Source organism: Ambystoma mexicanum, chromosome 6q (assembly GCF_040938575.1).
Source record: "Ambystoma mexicanum isolate Mex_15411 chromosome 6q, UKY_AmexF1_1, whole genome shotgun sequence".
Taxonomy (NCBI): Eukaryota; Metazoa; Chordata; class Amphibia; order Caudata; family Ambystomatidae; genus Ambystoma; species Ambystoma mexicanum.
Genome location: NC_090937.1, coordinates 1,399,773,627 through 1,399,795,816, shown reverse-complemented (window position 1 = coordinate 1,399,795,816; position 22,190 = coordinate 1,399,773,627). Strand labels below are relative to the sequence as shown.

General features: G+C 44.7%; 1 protein-coding gene across 5 annotated transcripts in view; it reads left to right on the top strand.

Moving 5' to 3' along the window:
- Nucleotides 1-22,190, top strand: part of RGS12 (regulator of G protein signaling 12) — a 1,255,576-nt gene that overhangs the window by 380,224 nt on the left and 853,162 nt on the right. The window lies entirely within an intron of this gene.

Here is a 22,190-nt window from a genome sequence, read left to right as displayed (position 1 = left end):
TTTCCATCTGCTGGATTCTTTCATGTAACTGAAATGATTTAGTTCTGTGGCTTATCATATAATGTTGATCATATACTCCTGTTGTAGATGGGCTGCTAACATCATGCATTTTCCTCACGGTGCCACGGTGCTACGCGCAGGCTGCAACCTACATGTTTGTTCTTAAAATGGCGCTTTTCTTCCTTTGCATACTTTTCTTCGGTATGGATTTCCTTACAGTTCCCTATAGTGGGTTTTGCTTGAAACAGGTAGAGCAGGTGTGGTAACGCTTTCATTTTAATGGTGTTAATCATACCCACTATTGATGAAGACTGTTTAATCCACGTGTCAATCTCTTCTTTAATCGAGGCAAAAAGACTCTGGTAATCAGTTTGATATGCTTCTGAGGGGTTTGGAGTAATATTTCCACCCAGGTGTTTAATGTGACTCTGAGCCCAACGAAGAAAAGTTCAGGTTGACATGATTTAACTTTGATCCCACAACTGTTTCAAATGTTTGCACTTCTGCCAGTAAAGCACCAATTTTGCTCAAAGGGTTGGAGACGGTGAACAGTACATCCTCCACAAACATTGCAATGTTGTCATCCTGCTTGCCAAACTGTATCCCCTGTATGTAGCGGTTTGCGCTGACCTTCCTTGCGAACGCAGGGGCCATGGAGGGAAGCCCTGTCATGCACCTTGCTTTCACAACCTCCTTCATCTGTCGTCCGTTTATCCTTTTATCAAGGTTGGATGAGTATATGGGCCACAATCCACTTCCTAAAGCTTTTGCCTATCTCCATGACTCTTAATGTTGCATCAACGAAACCCCAGTCCATACTGTCAAACGCTTTCTTCACATCTAATGATAGTGGGATGCCCCGGGTACGCCCACACTTATTCACCATGTCACGTAGGTGGCACACCCTGCTTACATTGTCAAAGGTCTGCCTATGTTTTATAAATCTGGTATGTTCCGGGTGAATCAAGGTGGCCAAGAGATTTCCCAACTTAGATGCTAGTATGTTAGTGAGTATCTCGTAGTACAGATTATGCAGAGCAATGGGCCTACATGAGCCACACTTCACTGGGTCTTTTCCTGGTTTGAGGTTTGCAGTGACCGGCGCCTGGGACATGGTTTTAGTAATCTCTCCCAATTCCTGAAATGAGTTAAACAGATACTGTAGGGGTTAAAACAAAATGCCTGAGAATCTTTTTGTAGAACTGGGCTGTGTATTCTTCTGGCCCTGGGGCCTTGTAAGGTTAAATGGAGGACATTGGCCTAAGGATCTCTTCTTTTTGGTTTGGACCTTCTGTTGCTCCGTTATAGTTCCCATGTTATCAGTTTACTATAAAATGAGTGCAAGGCCTCTAGTTCATCATCCAATTCTGGAATAACAGTGTCAAAACCTCCTTCCTCCAAACTAAAACTCTAAACAGATCAAATGGGGGGTGCTGGTGTCATTGTTGGGTCTGGATCACGCTGTCCTTGTTGAGTAGCAAAATATTTCTTCAATTTCACTTTTCGCGAATATTTGAAAAGGTCAATTCAAGTTTGGGTGAAGTCAAAATCACATTTTGAGGATAAAGTTAAGGGGGAGGAGTTGTTTGTGAAAGGACGCTACCATAATGAGGCGAATCGACAATTGTCAGAAGATAGTTGCTATGAAAGAATTGAAGCAACATCTCTGGCATTGATGAAATAACAATTGGATGCCTTGTCATCCAACTCTATTTTACATGCCTCCAGTCATCATCCTCAATCCTTGATCAATAGTACACCATATGGGGAACTCATCAGGGCGAAACAAAATTGTACACTCGAACAAGACTATGAACTAGAAGCGAGTACGATGGGAGCATGCTTTATCTCTAGATGGTATAACTCCAAAAGTATTATAGGAGCATTTAATAAGGTCAGTAAGGGAGATAGAAGTGAACTTCTTTCAGTCGGTAGAGAAACAACAATGAAAAAAACAACCTATCAGATTTATCACCTAATGCAGCAAGCTGGCAGTCAAAATTAGGAATATTTTTCAAAAACATTGATAAATATTGCACGTTGTTAAAGATCTGGGTGCAATCTTAAGGAGTGGTCCTTATATAACGTTCGCTAAAGAAAGATCTTTTAAAAGACTTAATTTCACCAAGTAGTCCGATAACAGAAAAAAATACAGATCAATGGTTATCGAGTACAAGAGCCAAAAAGAGGTTTTGGAAATGAAAAGGCTGTAAAATGTATCAATAAGCAGAAGTGAGAATTGACTTACGTTATGGCATCTGTCAAAATAAGAAATGGCATATTAACGGTAGAATAGACGGCAGGACTAAGTATGTAGTCTATGCAGTCAGTTGTCTATGTAGTAAACTGTATATAGGTTCAACCATCTGTATGCTTAAAGTGTGAATCCTACAACATTACAGGGCTGTTAAGGAAGAGCACTATCCACTAGCAATGCATTTTGCAGAAGTACATGAAAGTGATGCCACTCTCATCTGATTATTTGCTGTAGCACATATACCAGAACACACACACGAAGGTAACAGAGTAAGACGTTTAAGGGTTCTAGAGTCAAAGCCTATTGTAGCCTTTAACACACTGTAGCCCTGTGGCCATAATTCTGATGATGAGTTGTCTATCCATCTGTATAATAACTGATATCAACATAATGAATAGGTGGTTTAATGTATATGAGGAAGCATTGTTCTTGTTGTGTAGAGAATTGTAAACATTTAGGAAGCTTGTGTATTCTATCTATGAAGAACAATGTCAAATATGTGATTGGGGATTTTATGTGAAGTTGTACAAGCAAGTTGCTGCTATAAGTTAGCCCACAAATTGAACATAAGTCCATCTTTTGTGAATTTGCACATATTAGTCCATTTAGACAAAAGAAAATGTGAATTTGCACAAGCAAGTTGCTGTTAGAAGCTACCCCACTGGGGCAAAACAGGATGCAAGTCTGAGATAGATGCTGTTAGGACAGATTTTCTATACTCTGGCCTGGGGGACAGATGTATAGAAGGCCAACATTTTGTGACACGGACAACTCTGGGGAGATGTAGCCAAACCAGTTCAGCTACCAGTGACAGGTGGTCTAGGCTAAGTTCTTCAGAGGTTGTGAGCGTGTAAAGGGTCCACAATGAGGTCACACAATGGGAATCACAAATTACACTTAGACATTATGTATAACAATATATTTATTGTTTATTGGCCAAAACGCACTATAGAAAAATTACTATCACACAACACTGGTAAAAATAGATTATATAAATAGTCCCTTATTAAAAGGGCATGGTATTCAGCACAAACTCCTGTAAAGGAAAGGTAAGATGATATTTTGCACTTATAGGTCCATAGAGAATGATCCCTAACTCAAATTGCCCATCCTTAAGTTGTCTGGGGCTTTTTTCCCAGTAGTTCAGGTAAAGTTCCACAGAATCTTTGAAGCAGGAAAAAATGCAGGTAGGGTCTCTATGGTCCAGTGAAGGGCTCTTATGGTTAGAGTACAAGTTAAACTAGCTAACGAATGTAGCCCCTTCTTTCAGAAGTCTTGCTCAGGCAAGCAATGGCAAAGCCAAAAGTGTTAGAATAAAGGTTATTATAAGCCCATTCACTTATGATGGGAGTATAGGGGTAGGTAAGAAGCTCTGTAACTTACCCCATACTCTGATTCTTTCTCAGACTTGGCAGGACAAAAGAAGAGTGTCCGAGGTTGCTTTTCCCGTCGAAAGTCATAGTCCTCAATTTGCCGGGGTTGCAGGTTGTAGCTGATCTCCGGTTGGTGTCTTTCACTGTTGCAAGGACGCCCGAATGAAGAATGCAGCAAAACTCGATGCAGGAACCCTCTCAGGACGGGACTCGAGTCAGGTAAGCGATTTCGTACTGTGGTCACTGCAGCACTGTTACGCAAATGGACTCAACTGCTGCAGACGGACTTTCCCTCCCATCTCGGGTCCCCTTCGTGCTAGGATGCTGAAACGTCACAGAGGTTAGTCTTTTAGGGCCAGCTGAGGATCCCCTAAATTCCAGGTCCAAACTCGGAATGGTGATGCCAGCAGCATGGTAGCCCAAATTCGGAGCTAGTCAGCCACAGGACCGTCCCGGGACACTTCCAAAGGCTGTTCGTTGCAGGGTACCGAGCAGACGTCAGGAATGGATGTTCCCTCCACGCCAAGGTTTGCTAAAGATCTTCAGCAAGACAGGGCTCCGACCAGGACAGCAGCAGAAGTTGGTAGTCGGCTTTCCTTCCGACAGGCCTCTGGTTTCTTCGCAGGTCTCACAGCTGGATAGGATTCTTGGCTCCTTCCGGTTTCTCCAGGATCTCTGAGGAATAAGTGCAGGGGTTCTATTCTTATCCCAAAAGCCAGATAAGAGCAGGTTCCCTCACTAGCCAATGACCGGACTAGACCACTCAGACACACTAAAGCCTGTTTGTGGATTAGGACCGGACAGTCCCAGCCCACATCCTGCCACCAAACACATACAGCCCCCCAGTAGCCCGCCAAAAGCTTCTGCTTTCCCAGACACTGGGAGTCCTTATAAGGATTTTCCGGGCATCTCAGGCCAGGAAGGAGGCTAAAGAACAAGATGGCAAAAGGACAAGCGGAAAATCTTGTGGCACAGCCGTGTTTGACCTGTAGCCACAGTTGGTAGCCAAATTCTATAAACGTGGAAAGCTAAAACCAAAAGTCCCAAAAAGTGGGGAAAAGTCACTGCTGCCACCAACCTATCCTTATAGCACACCTAGAGTGACCAAAACTCCCCTGAGTGTTAGTCTACAGCAACACAAAAAGTGTACCGCATTGTACTGAAATGTAAGCTGCTTTGTACAATGATAAACGTTACCACAAGTGATACAAAGTAACGAAACGTAGTAACACAGTAACACGACCAGGGGAAATAATGTTTCCCAATACTGACAGCCTGAAGGACATGTCAGTTTCCCCATACCATATGAGCAAAGGTCAGTGCAGTGAAGCTTAAGGCTTCACTGTACTGCAAAAAGAGTAGGTCAGGATCAGAAATAAAAGCAAAAGGTTTGGGGGTTGCATAAAGATGGAAGGAACGGTGCAGTAAAGAGAAATATTTCCTAGCAGGTGCTTTTGCTAGTTTAGTTTAGTTTGTTTATTTATAAAGCGCATCCGAACCCTCAGGTAACTGGGCGCATAATCATGTGTACAGCAGGGTTACATATCGTTGCACGAACATCATAGAACAACAGACAGAGCGTACATTACTCCAGGCTCTGAGTGCTTACATACAAGAGTAGAATATACCAAGAAAAGAAAAGTATGTACAGAGAATATGGGATGAGGAATAAAAGTTACAGTGGCTAATGCGGACCGGGTTACAGGTTGGTCCTGACTATGCAGTAGGTAGAATAAACATTACTACAGGTGGAGAGTGGCAGCTAGCAGGTCATGACGGTGAGAATCTGGGTGTTTAGGCTAGTAGCCATGATTTTACCATGGCTCTGAATGGCCAGAATGCGGCTTCCAATCTAATTGTAGTGGGGAGGGTGTTCCAACATTGTGCTGCGAGCACACAATTTGCACACAAGTCCTTTGGGACAGAACCCTTTGTAAATTTGCACAAATACTATGCTGCTAGAAGTCGGCTCACTTGGGCTAAATGTAATGTAAATTCATTAGAATAGGATCCGCCGGCCCTTTTTATTTGTGTGCTCGCGCATTACTAATTGGAGTTCAAAATGTAGCCGTTCATGCTCGAGCCACTGATGTATTTTACAACATAATAATGTATTGGTGAAAATTATGAATTTAACCAAATATTTATTTTGAAGAAGTCGATTTTAAACTGGTTTAACAGTATTCGACTCACAGTGGTTTTAAGTTGTATAATTATGAAGTGATAATTAGAGAATAAAGTAATGTATCAAATTAATTATGTACAATAAAGTGAGATAACGCGACTCTACTTTGTTACAAAATGGCTGCAAGATTAGTAGGCTCTGTCCTTAAATTAGGTCATGTGGCCGTAACAGGAAGTAAACTGTAATGGTAGTCATGGAGTTAAAAAGAAGGCTTTACAAGATTAGAGAGTTGATGCCTGATGTAATCTCTGTAAGTGAGATGGAACGCGTGGCCAAAATGCTTAAAGCTTAAACAGGAGTATATTTTTGCAGTAAGTCCATGCTGCAGTATGCCTGATTTTTAATGAACTATTTTCTTAAATAAATACATTTCTGTGCACCTTTGAAATAGAGTACTGTGGTATTTTTGGTCTTGGTGACTGGTAGTATTTATTAATTGAGATCTACCTTCCATTTGGAGTTTTTGTGTTCTTTAGCAGTTTTTTCTCTGACCGCCTCTTGCAGCACCCATATGAAGTAGGCATAGCGCTTCAGAGAAGTTTTTGTGAGTATATGTTGTATGTACATGAGAATAAAAGGATAAGTCATTCTCCATACCATGCAATACACGCTATGTATCCTATACGTCAAGATCCTCTCAGGCCTTTTTAACTTGTTTGTTTGCTTGGTTTGAGCCTTTTATCCTCTAGTGATCCAAACCCGTGTTCATAATAATGTTCAGGCCGCCCCAGGATCAATTCACCCTCTGCCTGGGGAGATATTTCCTTTTTGGATATTCATTTAACAGTCTTAAAAGGAATTCTTTCTGTTCAGTGTTTGGGGCATAAATAGAAGCAAGTGTGATTCTATTCTCCCTTATCATTCCTTTGATTAGCGGGTATCTACCACCTTTGCCCTTATTAACATGTTGTTCTTTAAGTGGGGAACTGCACCAGATCAGTATTGCAACTCTGCTTTTGTAACACGGCTGGTTGTGAATAGTTGAGTTGGATAGGATCTACAATGTAGTCTGTGTTCATCCTGTTTCCTGTCTGCGTTTGGCTGCACTAGTAGTTGTAAAAGGTGTATTCTCTTATGTGGGGAGTTCAGACCTCCTGATATATTTAGGGTTATTATGCTAAGCATACTTATATTTTATAACATATTGTAGCTGCTCCCTTCTGGCGGTTCATACATTTGACTCACCTCGGAACTCACTCCCCAGGATATTACAGAATCAGCTAATAAGTTCAACCTTCCCCAAGGTAAGTGTCTGTTTGGTCTTCAGTCTGTCCCCCGACACACCCAGACACATTTCCTCCTTGTATACCCAGTTGGTATGCTTCCCTTCTCTCCAATGTTGTACTTTGCAGATCTCTTGTACCGCCCACCTCCCTGGCCCCCAATAACACAACAAGTAACAGAAGAAATGTCAACTAACCTTACAATCATAAGTTGGTGATGTTTTAATTCAGAAGATTACATATATGGTTCAGCCATATTTCAGAGGTCCAAAATCTCCTGCCCTTCTGGGCGATTGGGGTCATCTCTACTTAGTCTCCTTTCTCTCTTCCTCAAGCCCATAGCTGTAGCCCACTCGTTTTAGGTCTGGTCATAGGAGCTGATTGTTTTTCCCATTAGACCTCTGATATGTTGACCACCTTACAGCCTTTCTTTAGAGTGGATACTGTGAGGAGCCAGGACTGAGACACGGACACCGAGGACTCATTGTTTTGGTTGCAAATGTTTGTAAAATGAAAAGAACAGTGGGACATGCCTCACTATCCCTAATCTAGGAGGTGTTGCCATACCTCAACCAAAACGAATGAGTCTGTCCTTTGTCAAGATGTCCCAAAGTAAGAATACGTCCTGTGTCTGAAATCCTATTCTGGCCTCACACTCTAAACTAACTCTAAGGTGCAAAGGATATTGTTTCTCGTTTTCAAAAGTGTTTAAATGTTCCAATCCAACACAAAGGTATAGGTTGTCATGAGATATTATGCAGAACAAGCAAGTCAGAGACCTTTTACCCCTGCAATGAAGGTGGCGCACAATAAAATGCTTTTTATTATTACACAAAATTCTTTTTGAGGAGGCCTCCAACCCGTCTCGCACCCAACCTCCACCAGCGCCCCTTTTCCCAATAGACTAGGAACCATGTTGTCAATTATTTATTTATTTATTGTTTTAATATCCAGTCAGAACAACAGCAACCACTAATGTTGTGGCAACATAAATGCACAGACTTCTATAACATAACCCGGCTAAGAGACACTGTAATGCCACACCAATTTAGTGTTGTGAAAAGCAGTGCCTTTAGCACAAAGAGGAGGTACAGGGATAATATTATACTGCTACACCAAAAACACCCCTCCCCCCGAATTAAGTACAACCTATGAAGTCAAAACAACAAGTTCTGGTGAGCAGTGCTGAACTACAGGGGTGAACACACCCGTGCTCTAATACGCAGAGATAGAAAAGATGAACCACACCACAGCTGAATGCTGTGTGGTGACCAGCTTGCTAACAAGGGAGGATTAAACCAACTGTTAGACCACACGAATAATAGAAAAATATACAGTTTTATTCATGAACATGAATGGCATATAAAACGTCAAAAGCAAAAAGAACTCCATATACAATGCATCTTCTGTTCTTTTAACAGACATTAACAGGCAAAAAAGAATGCACAGGGAAACGAAACCCGAATCAAGTAGGTTTCCGTGCTTAAAACCACAATAAGTCAAGCTAATCAGTCAAAAAGAAGGTTTCAATTGTTAACCGATAGTGAAATAAAATCTCAAATATCCATTCATTACCTTACCACAACATTCCCATTGAACCCAATATGTTTCTTTCCTCACTCACTTCTCATATTGTAAAATCAAGGGAAATTCTTCAGGGATGCTAATTTGCCTGTAAACAGTTAACAATGCTTCATATGACAAACATGAAAACCACAATGGTCTTCCATTCGAGACCCTTCTAAATGAGTCAAATAAACGGTCATCCACAACAATAGTCAACTGATTCCTACTGCAACGACCCTCGTTGTTTGGTCGAATGTAGAGACAGCCTGTTCCCACCAGTAGAAAATACTGTGGGGAACCCCGTTGAGTTGAATTGTGATGCTGTGCTTCGGACCTCGTGATGCTTGCACACAGGAGTCAGCAATGGAGCGTCAATAGCTGGAACTAATTGGGCCCCTAACCAAAGGCTCGTAGGTGCACTGTCCTTAACTGGAGTGCGTGTAAGAAGCGGCACTCCAACAGCCTATCAGCTTGTTCTTAGTCCTGACTGGAAAAAGCGTGTCTGTCTGGGTTTTCGTACTCTACCCACATCGAAGATTTAGTAAAGAAGTAGCCCTCGCTGTATGCCGTGGGCTCAGGGTTCTGATGTACGGTGCATTGCTGCTGGCGCTAGTGCAACTCGAGTGCCGTCGGTAAACAGATCCTGTTCATAAAGTTTGAACCTCGAGTCATGATGCCCACACTTTCCGTCTATCACTGCAGCAGTCCGGCATGTGTATCTTGTTCACTCGTACCATTCCCAATAATTTCACTCAAAGGATTGCAGGAAGGTTAAGCGCTCCACCCTGCGACAAGGGGAAAATGGGTTTTCAATGATTTGATACTACTGCTATGGTACAGTACACAAGGGTACTTCGAGCTGCTTACGCTAGAGAGCAAATAAGGCTTCAAAACAGACTAGCTAGCACACATAGGAAATCCAATTTTAACACAGGCAGCACGTGAGAAAGAAAAAAAAAGGAATATAATTTGAATCTGTGATCAGGGTATGATAGAGGAAGAAGGATAGAGTAGGAAAAAATGATATTTCAAAGGTGAAAAGAAAGATTTAGAAAAACGAAAAGGCAAATCACCACATTTTGCTGGAGCTGGAAATGACAGGCAAGCTCAAAACTTTGAAAAACAAAGGAAAGGTAATGCCAAATCCAAGCTCAGAGCATGATAGAGGAAGGGGAATACTCTAGGAAAATCTTTTTTTAAAGGATGAAAAGACATTTTTGGAAAAAAACAAATATGCAAATCCCACAAATTTTGATGGAGCTGGAAATGACGCACATGCTTTCAACAATGAGAAAGGCACATGGGAACCACGGTTTTCAATGAAAGTGACCGGGGCAAACTCACAGATAGACATCTAGGCAAAAGGGATTGCTCACACTAATGAAACCAGTTGGGGTTTAAACTGACAGATGCAAATAGGGATTTGTTTGGTAATGCACACAATACATGGACAAATTTGGTTTTTAGTTCACAATGGGAATAATTCTTTTGGGGCAACACTTTAATGACCATAACAATTAAATAAAAACACTAGGTACAAGATCGTTGGTTTCGAATTTCAACAATCCTGATCCGTGAAATTCAATGGGGGAATTAATTGATTTACTTACAAAAATACTAAGGATTTATGCAGACAACTGCAGGGTTTTCTTAATGGGGATATGCTAGCATATACTGGCAAACAAGAGATTCCTATATGGGTTGATGACTGAACTATGCATGCAAACAAAGGACCTTTCAGGGGAAAAAGGACTATAATCAACAGGTAAACCAGGGATGATTTTGTTCCATAGGAAAAATGACTTAAATGCACAGATGAACACATGGTTATTCAATAGGAGAGTTACCACCGTGCACATGCAAATAAAATACTTTTCAATAGAAAAATGACTAAATTTCACAAACAGATAGGATAGAGAATGTTTTCTTATGGGGACATGCTAGGGTAGTGCTTAAATAGATAGGACTTGTTTAATCTATGGCTGGGGAGGTATATACTTATAGGAGAAAAGGACTTTATAGTCATAAAGGGGTGCCAGGGCTTCTCTGCAGGGACCATCAAAGGCGTCAGTCAAGGCCTCTCTCTGTCCTCCCAATCAGCTACTCCAGCTCCCTGCTCCACGCCAAAACCAGGCCCAATTTTCTTCAAGGATAGCTCCAGATTTTCAGTCAGCTGCACACCTCGTATTTTGTAGAGGGACTCCTCAATTAAGGAGGAGTAACCTATTTATAAGACAAATGACATCATGGATGTGTCATTTTGGTCACACAACCGATAAGGCAGTGGTCAAGGGTTCCCTCCCCGTCTGCAAGCTGGTAGATCCAGAGAATGTAGGAGTTATTTGAGCAGCCAGTGAAACACTTGTGTATAGGCACGTTATAAATGCCATATAATACCATATTGTGTCATACCCCATCAATTATATGGCAAGACAGGGGGTTGGATCTGGCTTCTGTACCTGGAAATCTCAGTTTGATAAATACCCTTTCAAATGGATTGTGTCCTCCAATGTATTCCTCATCTTTGATAATCACGTCCAGCTTCAGCTGCTTCTGAAAAATAATTCTCATTGAGTCGATGTCCCTCGAAGACATCCGTCAAGGGTGACATCATCAGGGGTATAAGTAGCAGGCGTGGCACCCGTTGGCCTCAGTTCCGTTTTTCCGCAAACTTGTTTGCTTCAGAGACTCGGCGCGCCTCGCTAGTATTTATTTACTACGCAGTTCCTAAAATATCGAAATCATCGAAACATGTATTCGTCATCTAACCCGACTACACCTTGCACGGGTTTCAAAAAGTGTAATGACTGCGATTCGAAAATGTCCTTCACGGATCTACTTCACTCTTGCCTTTGGTGTTTGAGGAAAAGCCACAACACTGATTCCTGCTCGAAGTGGCAGGCAATGACGGGAAAAGCCCTGCGAGAACGGAAGGGGAAGTTGCAGCTAGGGAAATTGCCCCGTAACCCGATAGTTCCTCGAACGTCGATTCCGTAGATCGTTTTCCTCGACGTAAGAGTGACAAAAAAAGATCAATCAAAGAGACTGCACCATCGGTCGCCATCCTCTTCATCATCGTCTGACGAATCCCCCAGAAAATGTAAGTGGCCCACCAAACATTCATCATCTGAAGAGTGGGAGGCATTTCGCTTGAAAATGCTGGAAATATTTGAAAAGAACAAGTCTCTGTCCACGCCTTCTTCGGAAGCTGGCCGAGAGCGGTCCCGCTCAGACACTTACACGCCGTCCAGCCCGGATGGTCGAAGGAAGGCCCACCGAGAACCCTCGAGGTCACCGGTGAAAAAAAGTCACCCGAGTCGTGACGAGTGCTCGTGGTCCTTGACGCCGTCGAAGACTCCAGAGCCCTCAAAGTCAAAATCTTCCAAGGAAGCCGTCGTTCAACACCATCGACACTGTTGTCTACGTTGAAACCAAAACCATCGACACCAAAGATTCTGGTGTTTATAGCACAGCCTTCTGAGCATCCTAAAACTGATAAAGGTGCCAAACCAAAGCTTTCCCAAAAACCTACTACACCTTTGGTTGTCGCTGAAACAACATATACCCCTTTGCCAAGAAAGGAGTATTTTTAATCCCTTTCTTCGATTTTTGAAGAAGAAGAAAGATCTGATGAAGAGGATGTCCCCTTTGGCCTGGAATTTTGAACTCCAAATGTCCCAGAATGTCTAATCTCGGAGGAGAGCAGAATGAGGGACCTTGTTGACACACTGCATAATGCCATTGGTGTTGATACATCACCTGAAACGGAGTTTGGTAAACCAGAGCCGGGAGAACATGCTGACTCCTCGTATTGTCACCTGATGTCCAAAGTGGTAGAATGTCTAGGCTGGGCTAGACCTCCGGTTCAGTTTGTCCAAGATGACCTTACAGATATTCTGGACCACCTACAAACCCAATATTACCTTTTCATGTGGCCTTACAAAATAGGGTGGCCAAAAACTGGGAGTCCCCGGATTCTATCCCTGTGGTGGATAAATCCCTCATGAGAAAATACCGCCCTTCCAGTAGCGACCCCAGGTCCATGGCTGCGAGCGCAGTTGCAGAAGTCGGGGTTTGCACCAGACGTGCAGGCCCGTCTTCTAAACATACCCATTGACGGGTCTCACCTTTTTGGCGACAAGGCTGACGAGAGCCTTGAGAGGTTACAGACCTCAAAGGAGGCTGCCAAATCTTTAGGGGGCCACTGTTAGGCAGCCTCAGCCTTTTTCGTTTGTCAGGATAATCATGGAGGGGACAATTCTATCGTTACTACTCTTCTTTTGGAAAGGTGAGAGGAATGGCCAGTCAAAGAGGCCAATGGAAAAACCATTGTGGTGGGCGAGGTTAAAGTGCAAAGCCAGGTCCAGCTGCAGCTTCCTTACCATCAGCAGCTGCAGCAACCACCTCAAAACCACTTTGAGAGCTTGCGTCACAAATCACCGGTGGGGGGTAGACTGTCTCAGGATCTCAAAGAATGGCAAACCATTACTTCAGATGCTTGGGCTCTGGAAACAATAGCCCAAGGTTACTGCCTTCCATTCATAACGCAGCCTCACACCAATCCACCAGGGAAACACTCTTTGAAGATTCCAGATCCACTCCTTATGCAGGAAATATTGTCCCTGCTAGAGAAAGGTGCTATAAAACCAATACCTGTACCAGAGAGGAACAAGGGTTGGTATTCCCCATATTTTTTGATCCACAAGAAAGACAGGGGACTGAGACCCATCTTGGACTTGAGATTCTTGAACATGTTCCTCAGGAGGACAAATTGACACTTTCTCAGATCCTTTAGGCCCTCCAATTACAGGATTGGTTGTTGTCATTGTACCTTCAGGATGCTTATTTTCATGTGCCAATCCATCTCAAGCACAGAAAATACCTGACGTTCGACGTTGGCGGCTCGCACTATCAGTTTCGAGTCCTGCCATTTGGGTTGACCTCCACCCGAGGGTCTTCACCAAACTGACTGTGGTGTTGGCAGCGTATCTCTGGGGAGGCGGAGTTAATGTCTACCCCTATCTGGACATGCCCTGGATCATCTCAGTCACCTGCCACTCCCTTAACAGACTGGGCTGCTCCCTCAATTTCAAGAAGCCACAGATGGCACCTTCCCAGCAGCTCCAATATATCAGAGCTGTACTAGACCCATCCTTGGGAAAGAGCTCGCCACCCAAGGGGAGGGCTCAAGACATTCTTCAGATGGTTACCAAATTTCAAACTGCCCAGAATCTTCCGGCCTTTGATTTCTTGAGGTTGCTCGGCCTCATGGCATCCTTTATTTTTCTGGTGCCAGAAGCCCGTCTGAGAATGAGATCCCTTTAATGGTCTCAGTTCCCGGGAAAGATGACGGACCTACTTCAGGTTCCAAGCAGGGTCACTCAGGATCTTCTGTGGTGGGCCTGCAAGGACAATATTCTGAAGGTAGAACATTTTTGGTAGCCATGGCCGGAGATTACAATAGTGACGGATGCCTCACTCATGGGATGGGGTGCCCATGCCAACGATCTGACAGTCAGCGGTCACTGGTCTCCATCGGAATCGAAACTGCACATCAACCTTTTGGAGCGGAGGGCAATCAGACTAGCGCTGAAGGCATTCCTGCACTCGGTCAGGGGAAAGAATTTCCTGATAATGACGGACAACACGGTGGCTATGCATTACCTAAACAAGCGAGGAGGTGTAGGGTAACTACCAGTGTGCCGCGAGGACAATTCTCCTTATTAGCAGTTCACCTGGCCATAGAAGAGAACACGACGGCGGATGCTCTGAGCAGGCAGGGCGCAGTATCCCACAAGTGGGAACTAGCTCAGGAAGTCCTTCAAGAGATCTTTGCCCTTTGGGGAACCCCTCAAGTAGACCTGTGTGCGACTGGAATCAACCGTAAGTGCGAAAGGTATTACTCAAGGGAATTTCCCGTTTGTGGTAGATTGGGAGTTCCCACTTCTATACGCGTTTCCACCGATCCCCATCATTCCTCAAGTAATCAGGAGGCTCAGACGGTTCGGAAGCCGCATGATCTTAATTGCCCCGGAAACTTGTTCCCACCTTCTTCTTTTCAGGTTCCAGTTTGGAACCATATCCTTAATCTAAAGTTTTTAATTAGTGCGCCATTTGAACCCTTGCACGCTTGTCCATTGAGGTTATTGACCTTCAAAGCCATATTGTTGGTGGCATTGACATCTGCACGTAGAGTGAGCGAGTTGCAGGCACTTTCTTCCAGGCCACCCTATTCTGTATTCCATAAGGACAGGGTTGTGTTGAGGGTAAAACCCTCCTTTCTACCTAAGGTTGCATCTCATTTTCATCTAAATCAAAAGACTGTTCTGCCAGCATTTTACCACCCGGCCGCATCCCAGTAAAGAGGAAGAAAGGCTCCATAGATTAGACCCTAGAAGAGCTTTAAGCGTCTATATTTCTAGGTTCTCCAAACTTAGAGTGGATGACCAACTCTTTATTGGCTACACCGGAAGAAAATTGGGTTAAGCTGTTTCGAAACAGACTTTATTAAGGTGGATTATACTTGGCATCTCAGAATGATACAAATTGGCAGGCAAGGGCCCGCCAGAGGGTTTGAGAGCTCATTCTACCAGAGGTATAGCCTCTTCTGCAGCCCTTCAAAGGGGTGTACCTATTAAATCTATTTGTGATGCTGCAAAATCGTCATCGTTGCATTCATTCACAAAGCATTGCTGTCTAGATGCTTCCCACTCTCAGGATGTTGCCTTTGGTAAGGTGGTACTGTATTCGGCCTTATAAATGTTGACAATTTCACATTCTCCTCCATCATCCAATTCTGCATACTGCTTTGGGAGTCTGTCAAAGATGAGGAATACGTTGGAGGACACAATGGGCCTCATTCCGGGTTTGGAGCTAACCATGGAGTAATTGGCTCCATGGTTGCCTCCGAAACCGTCCCAAACCCGGCATGGTGAATGGAGTAATTACCGGTCCATTCCAGGTTTGGAGGGACCGGTAATTCCCCATTCAACTTTTGCCCTTCCCCATTCCCATTTCTGCCCCATAGGGCTCAATGGGAATGGGGAAGGAGGTAATTACGGCACCGTAAATTACGGTACCGTAATTACCTCCGAAGTACCTTTGCGGGTCCCGTACTTAACTCCTGCTAAAAGCAGGAGGTAAGGAAGGACCTGCAAAGGGACCTCGGAATACGGAGGTAAGGGATTACTGGCATCGGCACCCTTACCGGTGCCGGTAATTTCTTACCTCCAACCTCGTAATGACCCCCAATACATTCGAAGAACAAGTTACTTACCAACTGATAACGTTCTTTCGACTGGATGTTCCTCCAACATATTCCTCAATGCCCTCCCAGCCTACCCCTCTGTAGAATTTCCTATGCTGTTGCAGCTTTCGTTCTCGCAGGGTTGATTACTACTTGCCTAAGCTAACAGTCAACATGAACAGGTGGGTAAAAACAGAACTGAGGCCAACTGGCAATGCGCGTGCTACTTATACACCCGATGACATCATCCTCAACGGAGGCCTTCGAGGGACATCAACTCAACGCCATTGATGCATGACGTTCTCTGCCGAGAATTTTTTTTTTCTGGAGCAGCTGAAGCTGAACGTGATTATCAAAGATGAGGAATATGTTGGAGGAACATCCCGTCGAAAGAATGTTACCAGTTGGTAAGTAACTTATCAGAATATTCAGACACTACATTTTGGTGTGAATCAAATGATCCGACCTAGCAGTTTGTATGTTATTCTATGGCAGTGTCATGGGATTTCCTCATTCATGCCGAAACGATATTACTGGAAAGTCTGGCATTCGCTGAGCGGAATACCTATCACCTGTTACACCTTTTCTCCAATTTTTATGATTGTCATATTCTTTTTGGGGGAATAATTTTTGTTTTACATGTTTTACAACAACCAACAACAAACCTCTTAATTGCATGTTCAATCGCATTACAATATCACATATCAAACATACACTATCAACTTCCCAACTCCCTCCCACCTCCCGTCCCTCACTCCCCAACACCCACACACCCACAGACCCCACCCACCCCCCCACCTGTGCATACATTCTGGTCTTCCGTTGCATCCATAACTTTGCAGTCTGCCTCTTGTGCTGCATTTGGCAATGTTGTTTCACCCCTGTCCAAATTGAAGTGGGTCACAGTCAACACAATCCACTGCTGAATGTGCATGCTCAGTTCTAGCTTTTGTTTCCTTAGTGCCTTTTCCCAAACTCCGGTTTCAGCTGTTGACCATTTTTTCAAGTCTTCGCACCATCTTGCCACACTTGGACTCCTCACGTCCTTCAACCTCATAGCTATGCAACATTTGGCTAATATGTACATTAAGGCTTTCTGCTTGTTCAGAGGTTTATTTTTCACGCTCCTCTTATATCTGGCAAGCATGCATGCCTCTGGGGATTGTATGTCCAATTCAACGCCCCCCTGTGCTGCCTTATGCCCCACTCCCTCCCAGAACTCCTGAACAACAGAGCATCCCCAGAACATATGTATCAACCCTACCTCCTCCTCCCTGCATCTGGGACATTTGCAATAGCCGCTGGTGTAAGGTATGCCCACTGCATGATGTAGAGTTGTATCAATTGTAGCCTAGCGTTTCTGGAGTCCTTTTTGTGATACATCATTATGTCACTCAATTCATTATCTTCAAAGATTTTTCCCAGATCAGTTTCCCATCCCCCCTGCACTTCCAATTCCGCCCGCGAGTCCTGCTCTATCAATACTTCATAGATCCTTGAAATGGAGTGACCTCCAATATGCTGAGCAGGTCCTCTATTTCCTCGTATCCTATTGTCTCATTGTTGATGCACAGCCATCTCTCCCTCATCATTCTCAATACCGCACTGTGCAGCAGAAATCGCCCCGAGTGTAAGCCCATGAGTTCTTGTAATTAGACAAATGTTAGCAATCCTTTATCATTACGCAAGTCCCCAACCGTGGCGATACCACATGTTTCCTATTTATTTTAAACAGTTTTTATTGGCATTTGTAATGAACATTATCTCATACAGTCATGCATCAATTTCTTCAAATTTTCCTGAAACTGGATTTTCAACAGTTCAATTAATCAACAAAGGGGGAATAAAAGAGAAAGAAAGAAAAAACAAAGAAATTAGAAGAAGTAACAACAACTTGTCTTCACTAGCTGGGTAATCTTGTCTGGGGTGTCGATACCCCCTGTAATCAGTTTTGCACCGGGCCTTGGGGTGATATGTCAATCGGTACAGATTGGCGTGGTTGCTCAGTCTTCAGGGTACAAGTTCCGTATGTGAGCCTGAGCTCTGCAGTGAATCAGAAGGAGCTCACTGGGGCTTATCGTCCGAGGGATGAAACATGTCCCAGACTAGGGCTTTCCAATCCTCATATGCTGGGCTGGGCTCTTCCCCCACCTTGGCTATTCCCTCTGCCCATGTTCTGGTCTCTGTCTCTGTCCAGTGCTTCATCTCCCTGTGCCATTTGTCGTACTGTGGGCCCCTCGCAGATTTGGCTGGCTAAAACAGTGTTGTTTCGTCGTGGGATCGTCTGTCATCGATTGTACCACATGTTGCAGCTGGCAGGCCAGAAAATGCAACTTGACATTCGGTATCTTCCAGCCCCCCTGCTCGTACGGTCTTTGTAGTATATTCAGCGCCACCCTATGCCTTCCCCCTTGCCATAGGAAGTTCTTACAGAGCTTCTCCAGGTCTAGAAAGAATTTCCTTTGGATGTTATATGGGACATTGCTAAAATAGTGCATCAATCTCGGCAGCGCCACCATTTTCAGCAATGCCGCCCTCCCCACCATGAACAGAGGCAAACTACTCCAGAACTCCATGGATTTCTCCAGCCCCTCTTTGACCCATAATGTATTGAAGGCATGCTCTGTTTTGGGGTCATGGTGTATATTCACTCCCAGATATCTGAATGTATCTTTCTCCACTGTCGCCGTTTTGGCCAATGGGAATAGGCAAGACTTATTTTTATTTATCTGGATCCCCATTAATGTGCCAAAGTTGTCGAGTACCTCCAGCACGTATGGCAAGTTTACCTCTGGGTTACTCAGATACAGTACCGTGTCGAATGCGTACATAGACACCACGTGTTGTACCCCATGTATTTCGATGCCTGCATCCCCATATTCCTGTCTAAGCTAGGCCGCTATAGGTTCTGAGGCGATAATGTTTAACATGGGGGACAGTGGGCAGCCTTGTCTCGTGCCCATGTGTAATTGCCATCTCTGAGTACGTATTTCCCATCCTAATCCTGGCCGCTGGTTCCGTATATATCAGCCGTACCCATTTCATGTAATTTGGCCCTATTCCCATCTTGACCATCGTGGCCTACAACCAGTTCCAATGGACATTGTCTAAAGCCTTAGTCGCGTTTAGAGAAGCTACTGCACATTGCGCAGCTCTCTCCTTCGGGCTGTAGATGACCTGGTGCAGTCTGTGCAGATTCACTGCAGTGCTTCTGCCCAGAACATACCCCATCTGGTTAATCAGCAGGGGGATTACTTTCATAAATCTATTAGCCAGGATCGCGGTTAGTATTTTGCTGTCCTGATCTAATAGGGATAGCGGCCTGTACGACCTGCAGCCCGTGCTCTTTTTGTTAGGTTTTAGTAGCGGAATAATCACTGCTTCTCTCATGCTATCGGGGAGGATTCCTGCTTCATAAGGTTCATTAAACACTTTCGCGAGGTGTGGCGCCAGGACATCCGCAAATGTTTTATAAAACTCCACCGTCAGCCCATCTAAGCCCAGAGCTTTCCCTGAAGGCAGCGTTCTAATTGTGGCTAGGACCTTCTCCGGGGTTATGGGTTCTTCTAACATTTCTGATTGTTGTGCCCCCAATCGCGGAAGTTCAATGAGGTCTAGGGCATCTTGCATTTCACCCTCAACCTCTGATTGAGGATCAGCATATAGTGTCTCGTAATACCCAGTTTATTACTGCTTGCATGTTTAACTCTACGTGATCTGGATTACGAATGGAGCATGTTGGGGTTTTGTTGTCCTTTTGTTTGTACAGCCAAGCTAACATTCTTCTGGGTTTATTCCCCTGCGCATGGCTCCTTTCTAGATATCTGGCGTGGTTGAAATTCTCAAGCCAGTCCCACTGCACTAAGCATGCCTGCCTCAACTCGATCTCTTCCCTGACATGTTCAGCGTCTGCCTTTGCCTCCTTCTCCAGTGCCTGCAACTGCTCCTCAATGTTTGTGAGGGTATTCATTATGGACTTCTGAACTCCTCCTGAGGTCGCTATCATTTCCCCCCTTATGACTACCTTATATGCTTCCCAGACCGTGCCCACTTTTTGTACACTCCCCTCATTTATTGCAATAAAATCTACAGTACTTTTCCTGATGTGTTCATTAAACGCCACGTCTAACAATGCTCCACTTCGCAGTTTCCAGTTGGGCACTAGCAGTCTAGGGGCAAATTCCACTCTGTGAACTGGAGGGCGAGTGGTCCGCCAGGACCCTAGCCAGATATTCCAGCAGCGAGAAATCAAGCACATGTTCATCGCCAGCTAACAAATAGTACATTCTTGTGTGCACCTCATGTGGGGCTGAATAATGTGAATATTCTCTACTGTCCGCGTTCTGTTCTCTCCGCATGTCCTTTTGGGGCCTAGCCTTGCATATAACGACCGGAAATAGACTGTGGTGTCATGATTAGGAGCATAAGTGTTCACAGTACATATTTCCCGGTTTTCCAACATGCCATATATTAATGCCATTCTCCCTCTGTTATCTGTTTTAGTAGTGAGTGCTTTAAATGGGATGATTGGGTCTATCCAAATCGGGACCCCCCTTGCAAATGTTGAAAATGTGGAGGCCACCCTTGTGCTCCCCCCATGCTCTCGCCGGGTTCTTTTTTCTCTGTGCGTCTAAGTGTGTTTCCTGTAATAGTGCGATCCCCACCCTGTTCCTCTTAATATACTTACTTCTCCGGCGTTTCACATAACTGTTTAGGCCCCTGACATTCCATGTCATTACTTTGACAAATTCAGCCATTATATCCTGGGTCCCAGGGTATTATGGGGTCCAGAGTTCTGATGAACTCCTTAGTGGGCAGTGTCTGCAGTGTCACCCTGCATGTGACAGGCCTCCCTCCCCAATCCCCCCTCCCCTGCAACAACCAACAACCCACATTCAAACATAACATGTCCAGCAGTGCTAAGCATGCTAGGACTCCTCCATCTCCACCCCAGTCAGCCTGGTCAAGACCAGACTCCTGGCGCCCCAACGGGTGGGCTCTTAACAGTGCCCTGAAACGTACTTAGTGGGTGTAGCGGGTCAGCCAGTGGTGTCCCTCCTACCGGGTTTTAGTGTTTACTCTGTATTGCTCCTGCTACAACATAGGATTATATATTGCTTCTAATGGTTATATTGACTGCATTTTCGTTCTGATACAGGTACCACCTCCCCCGATGATGAGAGTCGGTGCTTTGGCCAGCCGTTGTGTAAATCCAAGGGCTACCCTGTTCATGCTTGTGATCACTGGTCTTGCTCTGAGATCTCTGGGACTTGCATGCTATCCAGTCCCAGGCATCTGTGGGCGTCTCGAAGAACAGTACCTTGCCGTTGTGGAGTACCTTCAGTTTTGCTGGGTATATTAACATATACTTCAGTCCAGCTCTTCTCTTCTGCACTTGGAAGGTGTAGCCCGCGAATATGGAGATCCTGGCAGAGGCTCTTTGGATAGTCCCTCCTGTCCTGGAGAAGGCAAGAATGTTCTCTCCTTATAATTTAGGACTTTAGCAATTATTGGCCTGGGTGATGCACCGGGCGGAGGCCTTCTGACCAGGGACCGGTGCGCTCTTTCGTGAATGTTTCCATAGTAGTCTGCTTGTTCTTTGCTTTGTTACCTTTTGAAGACATACTCTGGTCTGGTAGTCTGTATCTGGCTTTACTGCTGGGGCTCCTTGACTCGGTGGAGTTTGTTCCAGGATTTCAGGCCTCTGTGCCGCACCCGTATGCTTAGGCACTAGTGGAGGACTGGTCTTCTCCTCTGCTTGGTCTCCCTCAATGTGGCGGCACAGACCTTCTTACTATTCTCCCCCCAACTGGGGTGTCGGAGCCAAGTTCTTAGCTGTCAATGTACTGGGATGCAGAGACTAGTGTGTCTTAGCCTCCTACTACTTATTGCTTGGACTTAGTGTGTGTGCGCTCTGCACCCAGGCCATCTCGTTGTCTGGAGCAGATTCAATTGTTTCCATACAGTACGCCTGTTAGTGTCACGGTTTTAATGAGGCAGCTTATTGCTGTCTTGCGCCAGGGCATCTGGGGGCTTGGGCAGTACTCAATGCACTGTGCTGCCGTATGTCCTGCTCAGCTCGCTCCTGACTCGTCTTCTAGGCATTTGTTTGTGACAAATCTCATCTCACCAGCTGCTACAATAGAACAACGTATTCTTACCACTGGTTGGAGCAAAGGCGGCTGAGTATCCAGAAATGGAAATAACGGAGGTGTAAAATAACAAACAGGGATGTTAGTAAGGTAGCTTTTACCTGGGTGGCACGAGGAGCGCACTAGAGACTGGTTGCTACACTTCCCAGAAAAGCGTCCCTGTGTGCACCTAGTGTAAACAAAGGTGC